General features: G+C 50.3%; 2 protein-coding genes across 2 annotated transcripts in view; one reads left to right on the top strand and one right to left on the bottom strand.

Annotated features, from left to right (window-relative positions):
* The window catches only part of LOC141147328 (protein mono-ADP-ribosyltransferase PARP9-like), a 127042-nt gene extending 118454 nt beyond the window's left edge, over positions 1-8588 (bottom strand). Inside the window, exon 1 of the mRNA XM_073634549.1 lies at positions 8454-8588. The gene's annotated coding sequence lies outside the window, so the exon portion shown is untranslated. The remainder of the gene's footprint in view (positions 1-8453) is intronic.
* CEP70 (centrosomal protein 70) overlaps positions 1-18346 on the top strand; it is a 280741-nt gene that overhangs the window by 123549 nt on the left and 138846 nt on the right. The window lies entirely within an intron of this gene.

Consider the following 18346-nt stretch of genomic DNA (forward strand, 5'->3'; position numbering starts at 1 on the left):
TGCCTTTACACGCACATGAACTTTAATGCCGTCTTAGTCCGTAGGGTTCAATATTGAGTTGGCTCCGCCCTTTGCAGCTATAAAAGCTTCAACTCTTCTAGGAAGGTCGTCCACAAGGTTTAGGAGGGTGTCTATGGGAATGTTTGATCATTCTTCCAGAAGGGCATTTGTGAGGTCAGGCGCTGATGTTGGATGAGAAGGCCTGGCTCACAGTCTCCACTCGAATTCATCCCAAAGGTGTTCTATCGGGTTGAGGTCAGGACTCTGTGCAGGTCAGTCAAGTTTCTCCACCACAAACTCGCTCATCCATGTCTTTATGGAACTTGCTTTGTGCACTGGTCCAAATCATTTGATGGAGGGGGGGATTATGGTGTGGGGTTGTTTTTCGGGGATTGGGCTTGGCCCCTTAGTTCCAGTAAAGGGAACTCTTAAGGCGTCAGCATACCAAGACATTTTGGACAATTTCATGCTCTCAACTTTGAGGGAACAGTTTGGGGATGACCCCTTCCAACATGATTGCGCACCAGAGCACAAAGCAAGGTCCATAAAGACATGGACTTAGCAGGGGTGGTGGGAAATTAACTTCAAGTGCAATAATTCACATTATAACTGTAACTAAAACATATACAATTAAGTGTAACGATCTAAAAAATAAAAAATCCAAAGTGCTATAATGGTGGGAACCTCCCAACTAAAAAGTTGTTGCACTCGAAGGTAATTTGTATTGCAATTATCTCTAGAGGGGTTTCCACCATCCCTGCTAAGGCAGCACTGATGGGCACTAATAGGTTGCACTGATTGGCAGCGTTGATGGGCACTAATTGGTAGCACTGATGTGCACTGATAGGTGGCACTGATAGGCAGCACTGATTGGTGGCACTGATGGGCACTTATATGCATCACTGATGGGCTCTTATTGGTAGCACTTATGGGCACTGATAGGCTCTGATTCGCAGCACTGATTGGCAGCACTGATGGGCACTGATTGGCAGCACTGATGGGCACTGGTAGGTGGCACTGATGGGCACTAATTGTCAGCACTGATTGGCACTGATAGGCAGCACCGATGGACACTGATATGCAGCACTGATAGGCAGCATTGGTTGGCACGGATAGGCAGCATTGGTTGGCACTGATAGGCAGCACTGGTTGGCACTGATAGGCAGAATTGGTTGGCACTGATAAGCAGCACTGGCACAGATAGGCAGTACTGGTTGGCACTGATAGGCAGCATTGGTTGGCACTGATAAGCAGCACTGGCACTGATAGGCAGCATTGGTTGGCACTGATAAGCAGCACTGGTTTGCACTGATAGGCAGCACTGGTTTGCAATGGTTGGCACTGATAGGCAAAATTGGTTGGCACTGATAAGCAGCACTGGCATGGATAGGCAGTACTGGTTGGCACTGATAGGCAGCATTTGTTGGCACTGATTGGCAGCATTCGTTGGCACTGATAGGCAGCATTGGTTAGCACTGATTGGCAGCACTGATGGCTCACTGACTGGCAGCACTGATGGGCACTAATTGTCAGCACTGATTGGCACTGATAGGCAGCACTGATGGGCACTGATATGCAGCACTGATGGGCAGCACTTATGGGCACTGATAGGCAGCACTGATAGGCAGCATTGGTTGGCGCTGATAAGCAGCACTGGTTTGCACTGATAGGCAGCACTGGTTGGCACTAATAGGCAGCACTGGTTGGCACTAATAGGCAGAATTGGTTGGCACTGATAAGCAGCACTGGCACAGATAGGCAGCATTGGTTGGCACTGATAAGCAGCACTGGCACTGATAGGCAGCATTGGTTGGCACTGATAAGCAGCACTGGCACTGATAGGCAGCATTGGTTGGCACTGATTGGCATCATTGGTTGGCACTGATTGGCAGCATTGGTTGGCACTGATAGACAGCATTGGTTGGCACTGATTGGCAGCATTGGTTGGCACTGATAGGCAGCATTGGGTGGCACAGATAGGAGAGAGGGGGAGTTTCACATTCAGGAGATGGTGAGAATTGCCAGAGCTGTTCGGTGTATGAAACTGTCAGATAATGACACTGCATGCAGGGAGAGACACCAGCTGTTAAAAGTCAGCGGTGATGTTGGTGGTGGGCGGGACTGAACAGTTACCAAACACCAGCCAATAGGATGGGTCTGGGCGGGCCGCTACATTTCTCTGGCTCCGCCCCCTCTCTGAAGCAGCCCAATCATTGGCTGGTGTGGGCGCTTGATCCCGCCCACCCCCGACATCGCGGCTGAGTTGTGATGACTTACAACTCAGCCGCGATGTCGGGAGTGGGCGGGACCAAGCGCTATAAACACAAGCCAATGTTTGAGCTGCTTCAGAGAGGGAGCGGGGCCACATAAATGTAGTGGCCCGCCCAGACCCCATCCCATTGGCTGGTGTTTGATGGCCGTTCGGTCCCGCCCACCCCCGACATCACCCCGACATTTTGACAGCTGGTGTCTCTCCCTGCATGCAGTGCCATTATCTGACAGTTTCATACACCGAACAGCTCTGGCAATTCTCACACTCTGCTGCCTATGAAACTGTTTCACATGCAGCGCGGGCCACACACTCTCTTGGATGCAGCATGGGGCAAATTTCTGGACACAGCACGGGGTGATTAGGGTGTGCCCAGGCACACCCGGCACACCCCGTGTGCGCGCCTATGCTTGTGGTGTATGGACCTCAAATCACATCAAAGTCAAACCAAGGTAGTGCAGGGACGAATTTGCCACACTTTCAGGATGCACAAGTGACAATAGAGCCAAATTCAAAGGTGTTATCCTTGAATCTCATTCACACTGCTGCGACCTGAAAGTCACACTAATTTGCTGCCAACTTCTGGGAACACCTGTGTAATATTGTACCCTATGTACCTAAAGTCACACCAAAGTAGTACAGGGACTAATTTGAAGTTGGTGTGACTTAAAGTAGAACAGATATGAGTTGTTCTCATTGAGAATCATGGGGTACAACTTGTCATGCAACTCAGAGGTCCAAATTTGCTGGAAAATTGTGAAACAAGTCATATATATTTTAACAGAAAGGAGCTCTCATTTATACTTGCATAGTCCTTACTGATTTACATCAGCAGAACAAATACAGGAAGTGATATGTGCACATGGGACGGAAGCAAATGTGTGGTGATACCAAACAAGTTACATAGTTACCAACTGTCCCAGATTTCCCGGGACAATCCCGGGATTTAGACTCTATTCCCGATTTATTTGTTTCCCGGGAAATGTTCCTCACAAATTTTCTCCGCTGCCGCCGCCGCTAGAGGTCCGCGGCCGCCATTTTTAAGAAAACCGGGAAGACGGTTGGGGGGCTAGCCAGAGCTCCTGCGTTGCCGCCCACCCTCCGCCCTGCTCCGCCTAGCCCCGCCTACCCCCTCGGGCCAGATGTTATTCTAGGAAGCGCCATGCTGCGCATTATCTTCTGCTCTGGTCCTTCCATGCGGCAGGGGGCGCACTCACACGGAGACTGCCACTGAATAGCGCCTCATCTAGTGGGAGGACAAATTCTGGCAGAGTCCAGGCGCAGTGTCGGAGTACAACGTGAGACATGACGAGCACCACCGGGCAAGTGAGCTGGCACTGGTAGGGCAGAGCGGTATGTACAGACATAGAGCTGTGGGCACAGTGCTGATAGTCTCACTGATTATCTGCGGGAGAGCGGGACGGATTTGTCTGTGCAGTGAACTTGGTGCTCAGCACTTGGTGCTCAGCCCTAAGTAATGCTTGTAGAAGGATAATGGGCGCTGTGTATTATTAGAGATGTAATGAGTCCCCAGGCTCCGCTGGGGACTCCTGATGCGAGGGACGGCTCCGCTGGGGACTCCTGATGCGAGGGACGGCTCCGCTGGGGACTCCTGATGCGAGGGACGGCTCCGCTGGGGACTCCTGATGCGAGGGACGGCTCCGCTGGGGACTCCTGATGCGAGGGACGACTCCGCTGGGGACTCCTGATGCGAGGGACGACTCCGCTGGGGACTCCTGATGCGAGGGGGGGCTCCGCTTGAGACTCCTGATGCGAGGGGGGGCTCCGCTTGAGACTCCTGATGCGAGGGGGGGCTCCGCTTGAGACTCCTGATGCGAGGGGGGACTCCGCTGGGGACTCCTGATGCGAGGGGGGGCTCCGCTGGGGACTCCTGATGCGAGGGGGGGCTCCGCTGGGGACTCCTGATGCGAGGGGGGGCTCCGCTGGGGACTCCTGATGCGAGGGGGGGCTCCGCTGGGGACTCCTGATGCGAGGGGGGGCTCCGCTGGGGACTCCTGATGCGAGGGGGGCTCCGCTGGGGACTCCTGATGCGAGGGACAACTCCGCTGGGGACTCCTGATGCGAGGGACGGCTCCGCTGGGGACTCCTGATGCGAGGGACGACTCCGCTGGGGACTCCTGATGCGAGGGGGAGCTCTGCTTGAGACTCCTGATGCAAGGGGGGACTCCGCTGGGGACTCCTGATGCGAGGGGGGGCTCCTCTGGGGACTCCTGATGCGAGGGGGGGCTCCGCTTGAGACTCCTGATGCGAGGGGGGACTCCGCTGGGGACTCCTGATGCGAGGGGGGGCTCCGCTGGGGACTCCTGATGCGAGGGACGGCTCCGCTGGGGACTCCTGATGCGAGGGACGGCTCCACTGGGGACTCCTGATGCGAGGGACGGCTCCGCTGGGGACTCCTGATGCGAGGGACGGCTCCGCTGGGGACTCCTGATGCGAGGGACGACTCCGTTGGGGACTCCTGATGCGAGGGACGACTCCGCTGGGGACTCCTGATGCGAGGGACGACTCCGCTGGGGACTCCTGATGCGAGGGGGGGCTCCGCTTGAGACTCCTGATGCGAGGGGGGACTCCGCTGGGGACTCCTGATGCGAGGGGGGGCTCCGCTGGGGACTCCTGATGCGAGGGGGGGCTCCGCTGGGGACTCCTGATGCGAGGGGGGGCTCCGCTGGGGACTCCTGATGCGAGGGGGGGCTCCGCTGGGGACTCCTGATGCGAGGGGGGGCTCCGCTGGGGACTCCTGATGCGAGGGGGGCTCCGCTGGGGACTCCTGATGCGAGGGACAACTCCGCTGGGGACTCCTGATGCGAGGGACGGCTCCGCTGGGGACTCCTGATGCGAGGGACGGCTCCGCTGGGGACTCCTGATGCGAGGGACGGCTCCGCTGGGGACTCCTGATGCGAGGGACGACTCCGCTGGGGACTCCTGATGCGAGGGGGGGCTCTGCTTGAGACTCCTGATGCGAGGGGGGACTCCGCTGGGGACTCCTGATGCGAGGGGGGGCTCCTCTGGGGACTCCTGATGCGAGGGGGGGCTCCGCTTGAGACTCCTGATGCGAGGGGGGACTCCGCTGGGGACTCCTGATGCGAGGGGGGGCTCCGCTGGGGACTCCTGATGCGAGGGACGGCTCCGCTGGGGACTCCTGATGCGAGGGACGGCTCCGCTGGGGACTCCTGATGCGAGGGACGGCTCCGCTGGGGACTCCTGATGCGAGGGACGGCTCCGCTGGGGACTCCTGATGCGAGGGACGGCTCCGCTGGGGACTCCTGATGCGAGGGACGACTCCGCTGGGGACTCCTGATGCGAGGGACGACTCCGCTGGGGACTCCTGATGCGAGGGGGGGCTCCGCTTGAGACTCCTGATGCGAGGGGGGCTCCGCTGGGGACTCCTGATGCGAGGGGGGCTCCGCTGGGGACTCCTGATGCAAGGGGGGGCTCCGCTGGGGACTCCTGTTGCGAGGGGGGCTCCGCTTGAGACTCCTGATGCGAGGGGGGGCTCTGCTGGGGACTCCTGATGCGAGGGGGGGCTCCGCTGGGGACTCCTGTTGCGAGGGGGGCTCCGCTTGAGACTCCTGATGCGAGGGGGGGCTCTGCTGGGGACTCCTGATGCGAGGGGGGACTCCGCTGGGGACTCCTGATGCGAGGGGGGGCTCCGCTGGGGACTCCTGATGCGAGGGGGGGCTCCGCTGGGGACTCCTGATGCGAGGGGGGGCTCCGCTGGGGACTCCTGATGCAAGGGGGGGCTCCGCTGGGGACTGATGCGAGGGGGGGCTCCGTTGGGGACTGATGCGAGGGGGGGCTTCGCTGGGGACTCCTGATGCGAGGGGGGGCTCCGCTGGGGACTCCTGATGCGAGGGGGGGCTCCGCTGGGGACTCCTGATGCAAGGGGGGGCTCCGCTGGGGACTGATGCGAGGGGGGGCTCCGTTGGGGACTGATGCGAGGGGGGGCATCGCTGGGGACTCCTGATGCGAGGGGGGGCTCCGCTTGAGACTCCTGATGCGAGGGGGGGCTCCGATTGGGACTCCTGTTGCGAGGGGGGCTCCGCTTGAGACTCCTGATGCGAGGGGGGACTCCGCTGGGGACTCCTGTTGCGAGGGGGCTCCGCTTGAGACTCCTGATGCCAGGGGGGGCTCTGCTGGGGACTCCTGTTGCGAGGGGGGCTCCGCTTGAGACTCCTGATGCGAGGGGGGACTCCGCTGGGGACTCCTGTTGTGAGGGGGGCTCCGCTTGAGACTCCTGATGCGAGGGGGGGGCTCCGCTTGGGACTCCTGTTGCGAGGGGGGCTCCGCTTGAGACTCCTGATGCGAGGGGGGGCTCCGCTGGGGACTCCTGATGCGAGGGGGGGCTCCGCTGGGGACTCCTGATGCGAGGGGGGGCTCCGCTGGGGACTCCTGATGCGAGGGGGGGCTCCGCTGGGGACTCCTGATGCGAGGGGGGGCTCCGCTGGGGACTCCTGATGCGAGGGGGGGCTCCGCTGGGGACTCCTGATGCGAGGGAGGGGCTCCGCTGGGGACTCCTGATGCGAGGGGGGGCTCCGCTGGTGACTCCTGATGAGATGGGGGGCTCCGCTGGGGACTCCTGATGCGAGGGGGGCTCCGCTGGGGACTCCTGATGCGAGGGGGGCTCCGCTGGGGACTCCTGATGCGAGGAGGGCTCCGCTTGGGACTCCTGATGCGAGGAGGGCTCCGCTTGGGACTCCTGTTGCGAGGGGGGCTCCGCTTGAGACTCCTGATGCGAGGGGGGGCTCCGCTGGGGACTCCTGTTGCGAGGGGGGCTCCGCTTGAGACTCCTGATGCGAGGGGGGGCTCTGCTGGGGACTCCTGATGCGAGGGGGGGCTCCGCTGGGGACTCCTGATGCGAGGGGGGGCTCCGCTGGGGACTCCTGATGCGAGGGGGGCTCCGCTGGGGACTCCTGATGCGAGGGGGGCTCCGCTGGGGACTCCTGATGCGAGGGGGGGCTCCGCTGGGGACTCCTGATGCGAGGGGGGCTCCGCTGGGGACTCCTGATGCGAGGGGGGGCTCCGCTGGGGACTCCTGATGCGAGGGGGGGCTCCGCTGGGGACTCCTGATGAGAGGGGGGGCTCCGCTTGAGACTCCTGATGCGAGGGGGGCTCCGCTGGAGACTCCTGATGCGAGGGGGGGCTCCGCTGGGGACTCCTGATGCGAGGGGGGGCTCCGCTGGGGACTCCTGATGAGAGGGGGGGCTCCGCTTGAGACTCCTGATGCGAGGGGGGGCTCCGCTGGAGACTCCTGATGCGAGGGGGGGCTCCGCTGGGGACTCCTGATGCGAGGGGGACTCCTGATGCAAGGGGGGCTCCGCTGGGGACTCCTGATGCGAGGGGGGCTCCGCTGGGGACTCCTGATGCAAGGGGGGGCTCCGCTGGGGACTCCTGATGCAAGGGGGGGCTCCGCTGGGGACTCCTGATGCAAGGGGGGGCTCCGCTGGGGACTCCTGATGCAAGGGGGGGCTCCGCTGGGGACTCCTGATGCGAGGGGGGGCTCCGCTTGGGTCTCCTGATGCGAGGGGGGGCTTCGCTGGGGACTCCTGATGCGAGGGGGGTTTCGCTGGGGACTCCTGATGCAAGGATGGACGGCTAGTGACACGCTCAGGGATCCCACTGATTCGGCATTATGGTGAGTTGAATAATTTCATTCTATATTACAATGTAATAATAGAAATAATGTGCTTCAATCATCCTGACACCATAACAACCATGGTGCCGGGATGATTGAAGTGCTAACACCAGGTGTTTGGAGTATCTTTATCTGCTGATTGTTAAACTTTCTAGAATACACATATTTCTATTGTTGTGTAGGATCTGGGCCTGCTGTCCCTCCATTCCTCTCCATCCCTCATTCATCTCAGACTCTAACCACACCCCCTTTGAGCTACGCCCATTTAAGACACGCCCACTATTTCACGTAAACCACGCCCATTTTTTGCCGCAGCACTCTTCGTGCGCCGCATTTTTTCTGTTTTCCTGTGCCACACCCACGAATGCATGCCCCGCCCCCTAATTATAACAAGATTCCGCCTAGAGCCAAAAAAGTGTCCCTAAAAAATTTTTTGCAATGTTGGCAACTATGAAATTAATGAACCCCACCCACCCCAAATCTAACTACCACATTCACCCCACATTTACTAAGTACATATCCTACACTTACCCGGCAAATCAGCAGCACCTCATCTTTGCTAAAGAGGGACCTCGCCATGTCCACCTAGATGGAGATCCCAACCAGCACTTCCAGGTGCATACAATGACTTATTTCTGGGTCAGAAGGTGAAACCACGCTCTTTTGATTGCAGCTGCAAATATTTAAACGCAACCACAATTAGAATTTTTAATTTAGTTTATTTGCAGATATGCAAATCTGTATTTCTACATATAATGATATTTTTAGGTAAACTTAAGGGAGTTTGATAAGAAATGGTGTCCCTGGGATAGCAGCAGGTGAATTACAAAGACAAAAGGCCCAGTTTGAGCCCTGGTTCACACTGACAGTGGGAGGAAATCGTTCAGCTAAACTCACACGATTTCATTCCTACATGTCCGTCCCGACTGTGGGGGGGAATATCAGAGACATCAGTGCAGGTTACTGCACCAATATCAATACAAATCGCACCAATGTGAACCAGAGCTGACACAACACTGCCTATCCACCAGCTGAATTCATTACCTGCAATTCTCCACAGCCTTATATTTATATAGATATAGATATATAGATTTCACCTTTATCACTTACTTGCAGGTGTGCTGAAGCCTAGGTTTACATTGGAGCGACTATTGGCAGCAATGGCACTGTTCCAATCGAAGCGACACCAATTTTGCAGCGCCGCACCGATTTGCAAAAGTAGTTCCTGCACTACTTTTGCCGATTTCAGGTGTGACTTCAATAGAAATCTGTACGAAGCCACACAGATGTCTATCAAGTAGCACCTGAAATCGCACTGACCTTGCTACTTTGAAATTGCGCTACTTCAAGTGAAGTAGCGTGATTACAAAGTAGCATCAATGTGAACCAGGGCAAAGAGACTGTTTTTTTTTTTTTTGGTGCACAAATACATATAGAAATAAGATATAAAAGATATTGCACTTTCCCCAAACCACCACCACCCACAAAACTAATTGAAAGAAAAAAAGAAGAAAGAAGAAATAAAAAACACCACAACAAACAAGTTAAAAGGCTGGCGATTGGCTAGCTTCGGTTTGTAGGAGGAGTCAGGGGCATATAATCCCCCCTCCTCTCCTACATACTCGTCAGCTTGTATTTTTCTTCATTGTGTTCAGTACATGCGTCATGGTGTTGTTACAGGTGGATTCTTTACTTTAATTCAGGAACGGCAAGGTGTGTTGTGTGTCTTTCGTCCAGGGGTCATAGCTAGGGTCGTCACATACCAGGATCTGTCACGTCTACAGTTCTGTACGGGCTGAGGTTTCGTTTTTAACCGTTGTAACATTTGCAATCTTCTCGCCTGTACATCATACATTACACGTCACGTACATTCCTATTCCTGCCTACCACGGTCTGTAAGTATCTAGCCCTGAGTGTTCATTTTTAATTGCCTGTCTCTGCGCAACAGGTTACTCGGGCTCACACCACACTCACGTAGGGGGTCACGGTCATTAGTGTTACTTATGTGCTGTTTGTATTTTTCTTCAGCACCACTCATGGTTAGGGACAGTTGAAGCACAGGGCATGGTTGGTGGTTTGGGCTGACTATATCCAGTTGTTTTTTCCACAGATTGGAACATGTCACATGTGTCGGAGAGTGACGAATTTGCGTTTATTCCTCCCACTCCAGTCAGGGGCTCAGAGCATGGAAGCACTTCATCCCTAAGGAACTGGACTATCCCTAAACTTATTGCTGAGCTCCGACGCAGGGGCATTCCATTCCTAGCCAAGGCAGGAAAGCGGGGTTGTTCAGACTCCTTTGTTCTAACCCATCTCAGCCACAGCCTTCCACCAGTGCGGAGCACGTGTCTTTGATTACTTCATTGACTCAGATCCACGCTGTGTTAAACACACTCTCCACTTCTGTCCAGCAGTTACAGGACAGGATGGATGTTATGGAGGCCTGCCCAGCCAGCATGGTAGCTGCAACAACTTCCGCAGATCCTGGGCCATCTGGGTCCACCTTAGGTAACACCAGTGTGCTGCTACCTCTGGCTGTTCCATCTCCTTTGACCATATTACCATCTGTTTCTCCTGCCTATTTTATCCCTGCTAACCTTAAAAAGGATATTTTGGGAAAGGATGTCAATTGGGCGTTATTGCTCATTGCGTCACAGGACGTCGTGGAGAACAAGGCTTATGCTTGTGGGGAAGTCTCGGTGGTCCTCAAAACTCGTGATCCGAGGCTTAATCGCAAGTTGAGCATTGCTGAATTCGTCCTTGCTTTCGCTATCTACAGGGATGTTATTTGTGCTGTCAGTCCCGGTAGAAGGGAGGAGATGGACCTTTATCTCCACAAGGTGGTAGATCTGCCCCACAAATATGGTGGTTCCACCTTCTATGATTTATCACCGATCTTTTTCGCTGCCACTTGGGCACAGTTTAATTGGTGGTCATATATCCATTACGCCAATTGGTGTCCTAACCTGCACCATCCGGTGGCTTCAGTTTGATAAACTGGGCAGGACCATCCATTTGTTAGGAAAGGCTCAGCTGTGTAACAATTTTAACTACACGGTCTGCAATTACAATCAGTGCAGACTCCTCCACATTTGTGCCAACTGTTTCAGGGCACACCCCAAGTCTGCCTGTCCCATCAAGGCACCCAGTTCCTCATGACTGAGCCGAGTTAATATCCCCAGGCTAGTTTTTTGGTTGTTGCACCACCCTTCCCCGACTCTGAGGCAGTTTCTGGTTGAAGGCTTTTCTGAGGGGTTTCATACAGGTCTTATCACCCTACCCTTGCAGACGGTGGAATGTGCCAATTTGTTGTCTACTGCCGCCTCTTTTATACCCTAAAAGATAAATTGGCACCCAGTGCAATAGACTTACCCCCAAAAGTGTACATGTTTGGAAACCTGAAAGGTTTCTTTCCCTGTAAAAGATGTAAAGTGTGTAAGACTTCAGAAACCATTAGAACCACATCTTTCAAATCCAATATTTAGGGCTGCAACTAAGGATTATTTTCATTATCGATTAGTTGGCCGATTATTGTATCAATTAATCGGTTGATAAGCTGATAAAAAAATAAAGTGTTGTGTATAATTTAGTTAATATGTAAAGTTTAAAAAAAAGGCAATTTATTCTTAAATATCTCTATGCAGTGGTAAATATGAATAACTATATGGTTAGGGAGCAAAATATCTAATCCACTCTGAGAATAACAGACAGAAGAGATATACTGCATATAATATTAGAGGAGAGATATAATGTATATGCTATTAGAGGATATATACTATTAAAAGGGTGAATCTGGTAAATATCATCAGACTCAGATCATTTTCTTTTTTTATCCAAAAAACAAACAATGTCTTCCTTCTAAAAAAAAAAATGGCATTTTAAGAACGTTCGTTCGATTTTCTAATCGTTAGTGGGGTCAAACATTCATTTTCAATGGTGACAATTTGGAAATGATAGAAAACTTCTTGGTCAAAGGAATTTTCAGACGGTGTATGTGGTTTTCGTTCATTTTAAAACTACAATGATAAAAACAAGTGAAAATTTCAAACAACATTTTTTCATTCAGCGAATGTACAAAGATTTTTCGTCTGAATATTCTCTTCTGAAAATTGATCCAAGTGGCCCGCATAAGGCTCAGTACACATCTATGCAGTTTGCTTTTGATCTGTTTCTGCAGTGCTCTTTGCTGTGCGTTTTGATTTTTGCACATGTGATTTTGCTGCAATTTGCATTTTTTTGGCCAATTTGTTGTTGGGCAGATTAAAAAACACAAATTGCTGCAAAAATCCATTTCATGCTTTTCTGCAGCTTCTCCATTGAAGTTTATTGAACCGAAAAAGCACCGTTTTGCATTAAAAAAAGTCACTGACCCTTTCCAAATGCGCAGCGGCTGAAAAAAAGCATAGATGTGAGCGTGTCCCGTAGGAAACCATGTAAATGAACTGTAGAGCGTTTCTGCAAAAAGCACCAAAAAATACATAGATGTGAACCAGGTCTAAGATGTTTAGTAACATAATGGGGTTAAAAAAAAAAACAAAACTAAAATTAGCCCTTTTTAGTACAAAAAAAAGCAAATAATCACTACTGTAAGGGGTTCATTTTTTTACTGTAGACCTGTGAAAGTAACATTTACAGTAGCGATTATTTGCTCTTTTTGTACTATAAAAGGCTCAATTTAATTTTTTTTAACCCCATTATGTTACTGGCCGATTAATCAATTATAAAAATAGTAATCGTTTTTTTTCATAATTGATACGTTGTCGATTAATCGATTAGTTGTTTCAGCCCTACTAATATTACAACAAAATCATTCAATATACAAGAATGTATTACTTGTGGAACTGTAGGGGTTGTGTACCTACTGGCCTGCCCATGTGGGTTACTGTATGTAGGCAGGATCACTAGGGCCCTTAACATCAGAATAGGCGAACACATAGGCAATATTAAAAGAGGATTCATTGGCCATAGCGTGTCCAAACATTTTCGTCTATGTCATAACCAAAATAGTTCACTTCTCCAAGTCATAGCTATAAAAAAATATGTTCCACACTGGAGCGGTGACAACCTTAAAAGACATATTTCACGTCGTGAGATGTAATGGATATATGACATCCAGTGTTACAGCCCCTGGGGCTTGAATATTGAGTGGGATACAAACTGCTTCATAGATAATAATTGAGCTCGTGTTGCATGAAATATCCCTCTTTTATTTACGAGATCCCCTCTTATCTTGATTTACTAACATGCTAATACATTTTTAAAACAATCCAAAATCGAATATGTATCTCTTTCCTAATTTTAGATATATTACAATCAGAGGGAAATATATATGTTTTTCTATATATTCATATTTTTTAAAATTTGTTTTAGTTTTCTTCTATGTGTTTAAGGTTTAAAATACCTATTATAAGTCTTAAGAATAGTTTCTATTAGGGTTGTCCCGATACCACTTTTTTAGGACCGAGTACAAGTACCGATATTTTTTTTCAAGTACTCGCCGATACCGATTACTGATACTTTTTTTTTTAATGTCATGTGACATTTTTTTTTTTTAACAATGCTTTCTTTTTTTTCGGAGGGGGGGGGGGGGGGGGGTAAACGGTGTCTGTGTGTTAGTGTGTGTTATTTTTTTATTTACAATTTTTATTTTTTAAAATAATTTTTTTGTATTGTTTATTGCAATATTTTTTTGGGTTTTTTTTTTAATCAGCCCTGTTGGGGGGTTTTGGTGAGATATCAGGGGTCTTAACAGACCTCTGATATCTCCCCCTTGAGACAGAGAAATAGACTGAGGATAGAGATTCCCCAGTCCCTTTCTCTGCAGCCTCAGCTGCACTGAGAATGAATGGAGAGAAGACAGCGGCTATTCACAAAGGAAGGAGGAGGACAGCAGAATGGCTGAATGGAGGGGACAGCGGCGAGGCATAGTAGAACAGAGGGGGACAGCGGAGAGGCATAGTAGAACGGAGGTGACAGAGAAGGAGAGGGGAACGGCGGAATGGAGGGGACAGCGGAGAGGCATAGTAGAACGGAGGGGACAGTGGAGAGGCATAGTAGAACAGAGGTGACAGAGAAGGAGAGGGGAACAGAGGGGACAGCGGAGGGGGACAGAGGAACGGAGGGGGGCATGGAGGAGGATGCAGTGACAGTCAGCGGTGATCGCGTGTGAGGGAGTTACAAGCACCGATCACCGCTGTATGTCACTAAAGCAGCTGAAAGCTGCGGGGGGAGAAACTTGTAACTCCCCCACGCCGATCACAGCTGACTGTCCAGGTATCGGGGGAAGCATCGGGAGCATTTGCCCGAGTACAAGTACTTGGGCAAATGCTTGGTATCGGTGCCGATACCGATACTAGTATCGGGACAACCCTAGTTTCTATATTATTTTATACAAAATTTGTCTAATTTTTGAATGATTAAGCCAGTGACACAGGTTGTATCAGGCTAAATGTTTACTTCCTGTGTCTCTCCTGCCTGAACGGTATTTAAGTGTGGTGTGCTGATGTCCAGGCATGATCTCCGTTCCCAATGGATGTCTGTTAAGGGGAAACATGTAGGGTGGAGCATGAGCCTGTGACATCACCACGCTGAACAGCTGACTGGTAGACACTGCGGCTGATTCAAACCTGCTTTTCTTACCTGCTTGAATTTATGGACTTTGTATGATTTTTTTTTTTTAAACAAATACCTTTGCTGGAACATACTGCCCCATGAAGCCCTCTTGTATTCCTCCTTACATGAAAACACCCAGATCCTGGCTTTTATGAGTGTCCCGGAGAGTGACGTTTTTTTCCTTGCTGATTTCTGGATAAACAGGTGGATTCCTCTCTGCTTTCAATCACTGGGAGTTCACCTGCTGGCAGGCTAATGCAGAAGCGCTTCTGATTTCTATCATTTGAGATCCAACGGATCTGGTAAGCAGATTGTATTTGCATTTTATGCTCTGTATTCCAGATGATTCGAATCAATGTGTGTCCTGCTTTCTGAGATTAAGTGAAGAACTTTTGCATCTCCTAAATTTTGAAGGATCATTTTGGGATATTCTGTTTTTGATAAAAAATAAATAAATAAAACCAAAAGTGAATTTATCACATGGACTATTTGTTTTCTGATACACCACTCAATTTTTTATATTACCATGTTTTAGAGAATTTGTTCACAGAATTATTTATTGTCATTTGTAGCAGTTTCTTTGCGCATCTTTTTCTTTTCCAATATTGGTTTTAGGTTTTGGTATTTGATCTATAGAGGTGCAGCATTTAATCATGCTTTATTTAGTTATATCACTTGTGCACATATATTTTTTTGTATATATTGATTGGTTAGCGCAAATTTCACTTTCTTTTTTTTTTCTTATTACTGCTGCCGCCAACGCCCGGGTAGTAGATGAATTATTGAAGGATGAATTAGCCAAGGGGTTCGTCATTGGGCCTTTCGTGTCCTCACCGTTTAGCATGTGGAGGGTTAGCCCCCTTGGTGTGGTAAGAGGTAAATTTTCTAATAAACTTTGTTTAATCTATGACCTGTCGGCTCCTCATTCTTCACCCACACTTAGTTTAAATTCTCTCATTCCTTCAGAAGAATTTTCATTGCAATATTCATAGGTAGACTTAGCCATCCAATATATTTTACAGTTGGGTCAGGGCACATGGTTGTCTAAGGCAGACATTTCAGATGCCTTCAAATTACTTCCCGTCAAACTATCTCTCTGGCAATGGCATGGGTTCAAATGGCGGGAGGCGTTATTACTTTGCTACCAAGTTGACGTTTGGCTCCAAAAGCAGTCCTTGGCTCTTCAACACGTTTGCCTCAGCTCTTAATTGGGTTTAGTCTTCTCAGATGGGGTGTGGAAAGGTCATTCACTACTTGGATGACTTCTTGTTATTAGAAAGCCCGGCACAGCCTCCCAAGGACCTCGCTGCACTCACGGTATTGTTCACAGATCTGAATGTCCCCTTAGCTGCCCATAAGGTTGATGGGCCTGCCACTGTAATTACCTTTTTAGGTATCACCTTAGATATGGTACGCTTGATCGCCAGTCTGCCTCAGGACAAGCTAGTCAGGATTCAGGGTATCATACACAGTTTCTTCAGGTCCCCAGTGTGCTCTAAGAAAGACTTGCAGTCTTTATTAGGTATGCTAAACTTTGCCATGAGGATTATTCCTTAGGGCAGGGCATTTGTGTCCAGGCTTTTGGCTCTCCTTCCTATCTACCAAGATGCTGATTTGGCAGTGCAATTGCAGGCCGATGCTCTGGCAGATCTGCTGATGTGGGATCAGTTCCTGGATAAGTGGAATGGGATCTCCATGTTCATCCATCCACCTACGACATTTTCTCTCCAAGTTTTCTCGGTAGGTTTTTCAGCTGTGTTTGGGGGTCAGTGGCTAATCGGAGGTGTCGGACATTCCCAGGTTTGCCCAGACATCAGCACTTTTTGAAATTTACCCGATTGTGGCTACAGCTATCACCTGGGGACCCTCTTGGTCTGGACACACAGTGGTGTTCTTCACTGATAACTCGGCCACCACTGAGATTATCAACAAGGGTAGATCCGGTTCTCTCCTGATAATGTCGTTCATGCGCAGGTTGATGAGGTTGGGCCTCAGGTATAATTTCCATTTCCAAGGGGAGTTCATTAGTGGGGTCTATAATTAGGCTGCTGATGCATTATTTTGTGCCGATTTCCGGCGTTTCTTCCAACAGCATCCAGAAGCGAATCAGGTGGGCCGGCCGGTTCCGCCATTTGCCCTGCTGACGTTGGATTAGTCACACTCAGGGCGCAGGCATCCATTCTGGTAAATACGTCACTGTCAAGGAACACGCTCAGGGCATACAAGACAACGTGGAGGTGTTTTAATGGTTTCAGGTCCCTCTATCCCAACAATTGGGTGGGGGATGTCAAGTATATGATGTCTTTCATGGCCTATTGTCATAACAAGTTGTCACTATCATTTAATACCCTTAAGCTATACCTTTCAGGTATTCAGCATTTCTCTTCACTCCTCCATCCTGACAGACCGTCCTTTTTTGCAGCTCATCCTATTAAAGCCATGCTTAAAAGGTATCCAGAAAACACAGGGGAAACCAGGAGTCACACGCTTGCCTATCTCCGGGCAGATGTTCTGTGATCTAGCAGATTTATTGTCCCTTTCTCCCTTTTGGGTTGGGTCCCAGTTTGGTTCTCAAGGCAGTGATCTTCCTTAGCTACTTTGGTTTCCTCAGAGCCGGGGAGGTGTCCCGAGCGGGTTTGCATGCACCAGTTCTCCTCAAGGGTAGTCTCACCAGGTTTCCTGATCACTATGCTCTTCAACTCCCCAACAACAAGGACCGGCAATTTGGGCAGGGTTTTGTGGTTAGTTATTACGCTACCAACACTGTCTGGTGTCTAGTACAGGTTTTGGATCAGCTTGCCGCCTTGTTTCCAGTAACCCTTCACGATAGCCCATTGCTTCCCTTCCCTACACAGGCTCTGACTTCCAGTCAGTTTATTGCTCATATTAGGATTCTGATTGCTAACTTGGGGTTGAACCCGAAACAAATCTCGGGTCATTCTTTCAGGATCGGTGCAGCATCTGCGACATCCAAGCAGGGGGTCCCATTCCATGTCATCCAATACATGGGACGCTGGCAATCATCTTGCTATAGTCGGTACATTCCTGATCCCGATGTGGACGTCAAACGTGCTTTTGCTACTTTGTTGGATTACGTTATTTGTCATTTTTTCATTAAATTCCACTTACTGTACCTAGTTGTGCTCTCTTCTTGCCCTCTTTTAAGCTTACTCTCACGGGCGACCACGGCACACCTCAGGTCACCATAGGTGGGGTTACATCTCCTCCAGTATCCTGACTTTGACTAAAAGTTAAAAGGCTGGCCATTGGCTAGCCTGGGTTTGTAGGAGGAGTCAGGGCCATATAATCCCCCCCTCCTCCTCTCCTACGTACTCGTCGGCTTGTATTTCGGGGTTCCCTCCCGCCTATTCCCCACATTTCTCCCATATTTCATACTCAGGGTATGCCCTCTTTTAAGCTTACTCTCACAGGTGACCACGGCACACCTCAGGTCGCCACAGGTGGGGTTACGTCTCCTCCAGTATCCTGACTGACTACAAGCTCAATAATGTACTTTTATTTTGCCAGCAGAAACCAAAAATTATGTACATTCATTTACTAGCTTCAAAATAAAAAAATTCTACAAGATATATGGTGCTACGTTTAGCAAAACAGTTAGCAATTGGATTTTAAGGGCCCTGCTCATAGGAGCTTACAATCTAAAATTTGTCGAAACCTTAGAGTGGACATGGCTTTACTTGCAGTGTATAACGGGCAACACATACTTTTATCTGCAAGATTATAGAAACATACTCAACAGTCATCCTTACAAAGTATTCCCACATAATATTAAAAAAGGCACTTATTCAAAA

This window comes from Aquarana catesbeiana, linkage group LG06 (genome assembly GCF_042186555.1).
Source record: "Aquarana catesbeiana isolate 2022-GZ linkage group LG06, ASM4218655v1, whole genome shotgun sequence".
Lineage (NCBI taxonomy): Eukaryota > Metazoa > Chordata > Amphibia > Anura > Ranidae > Aquarana > Aquarana catesbeiana.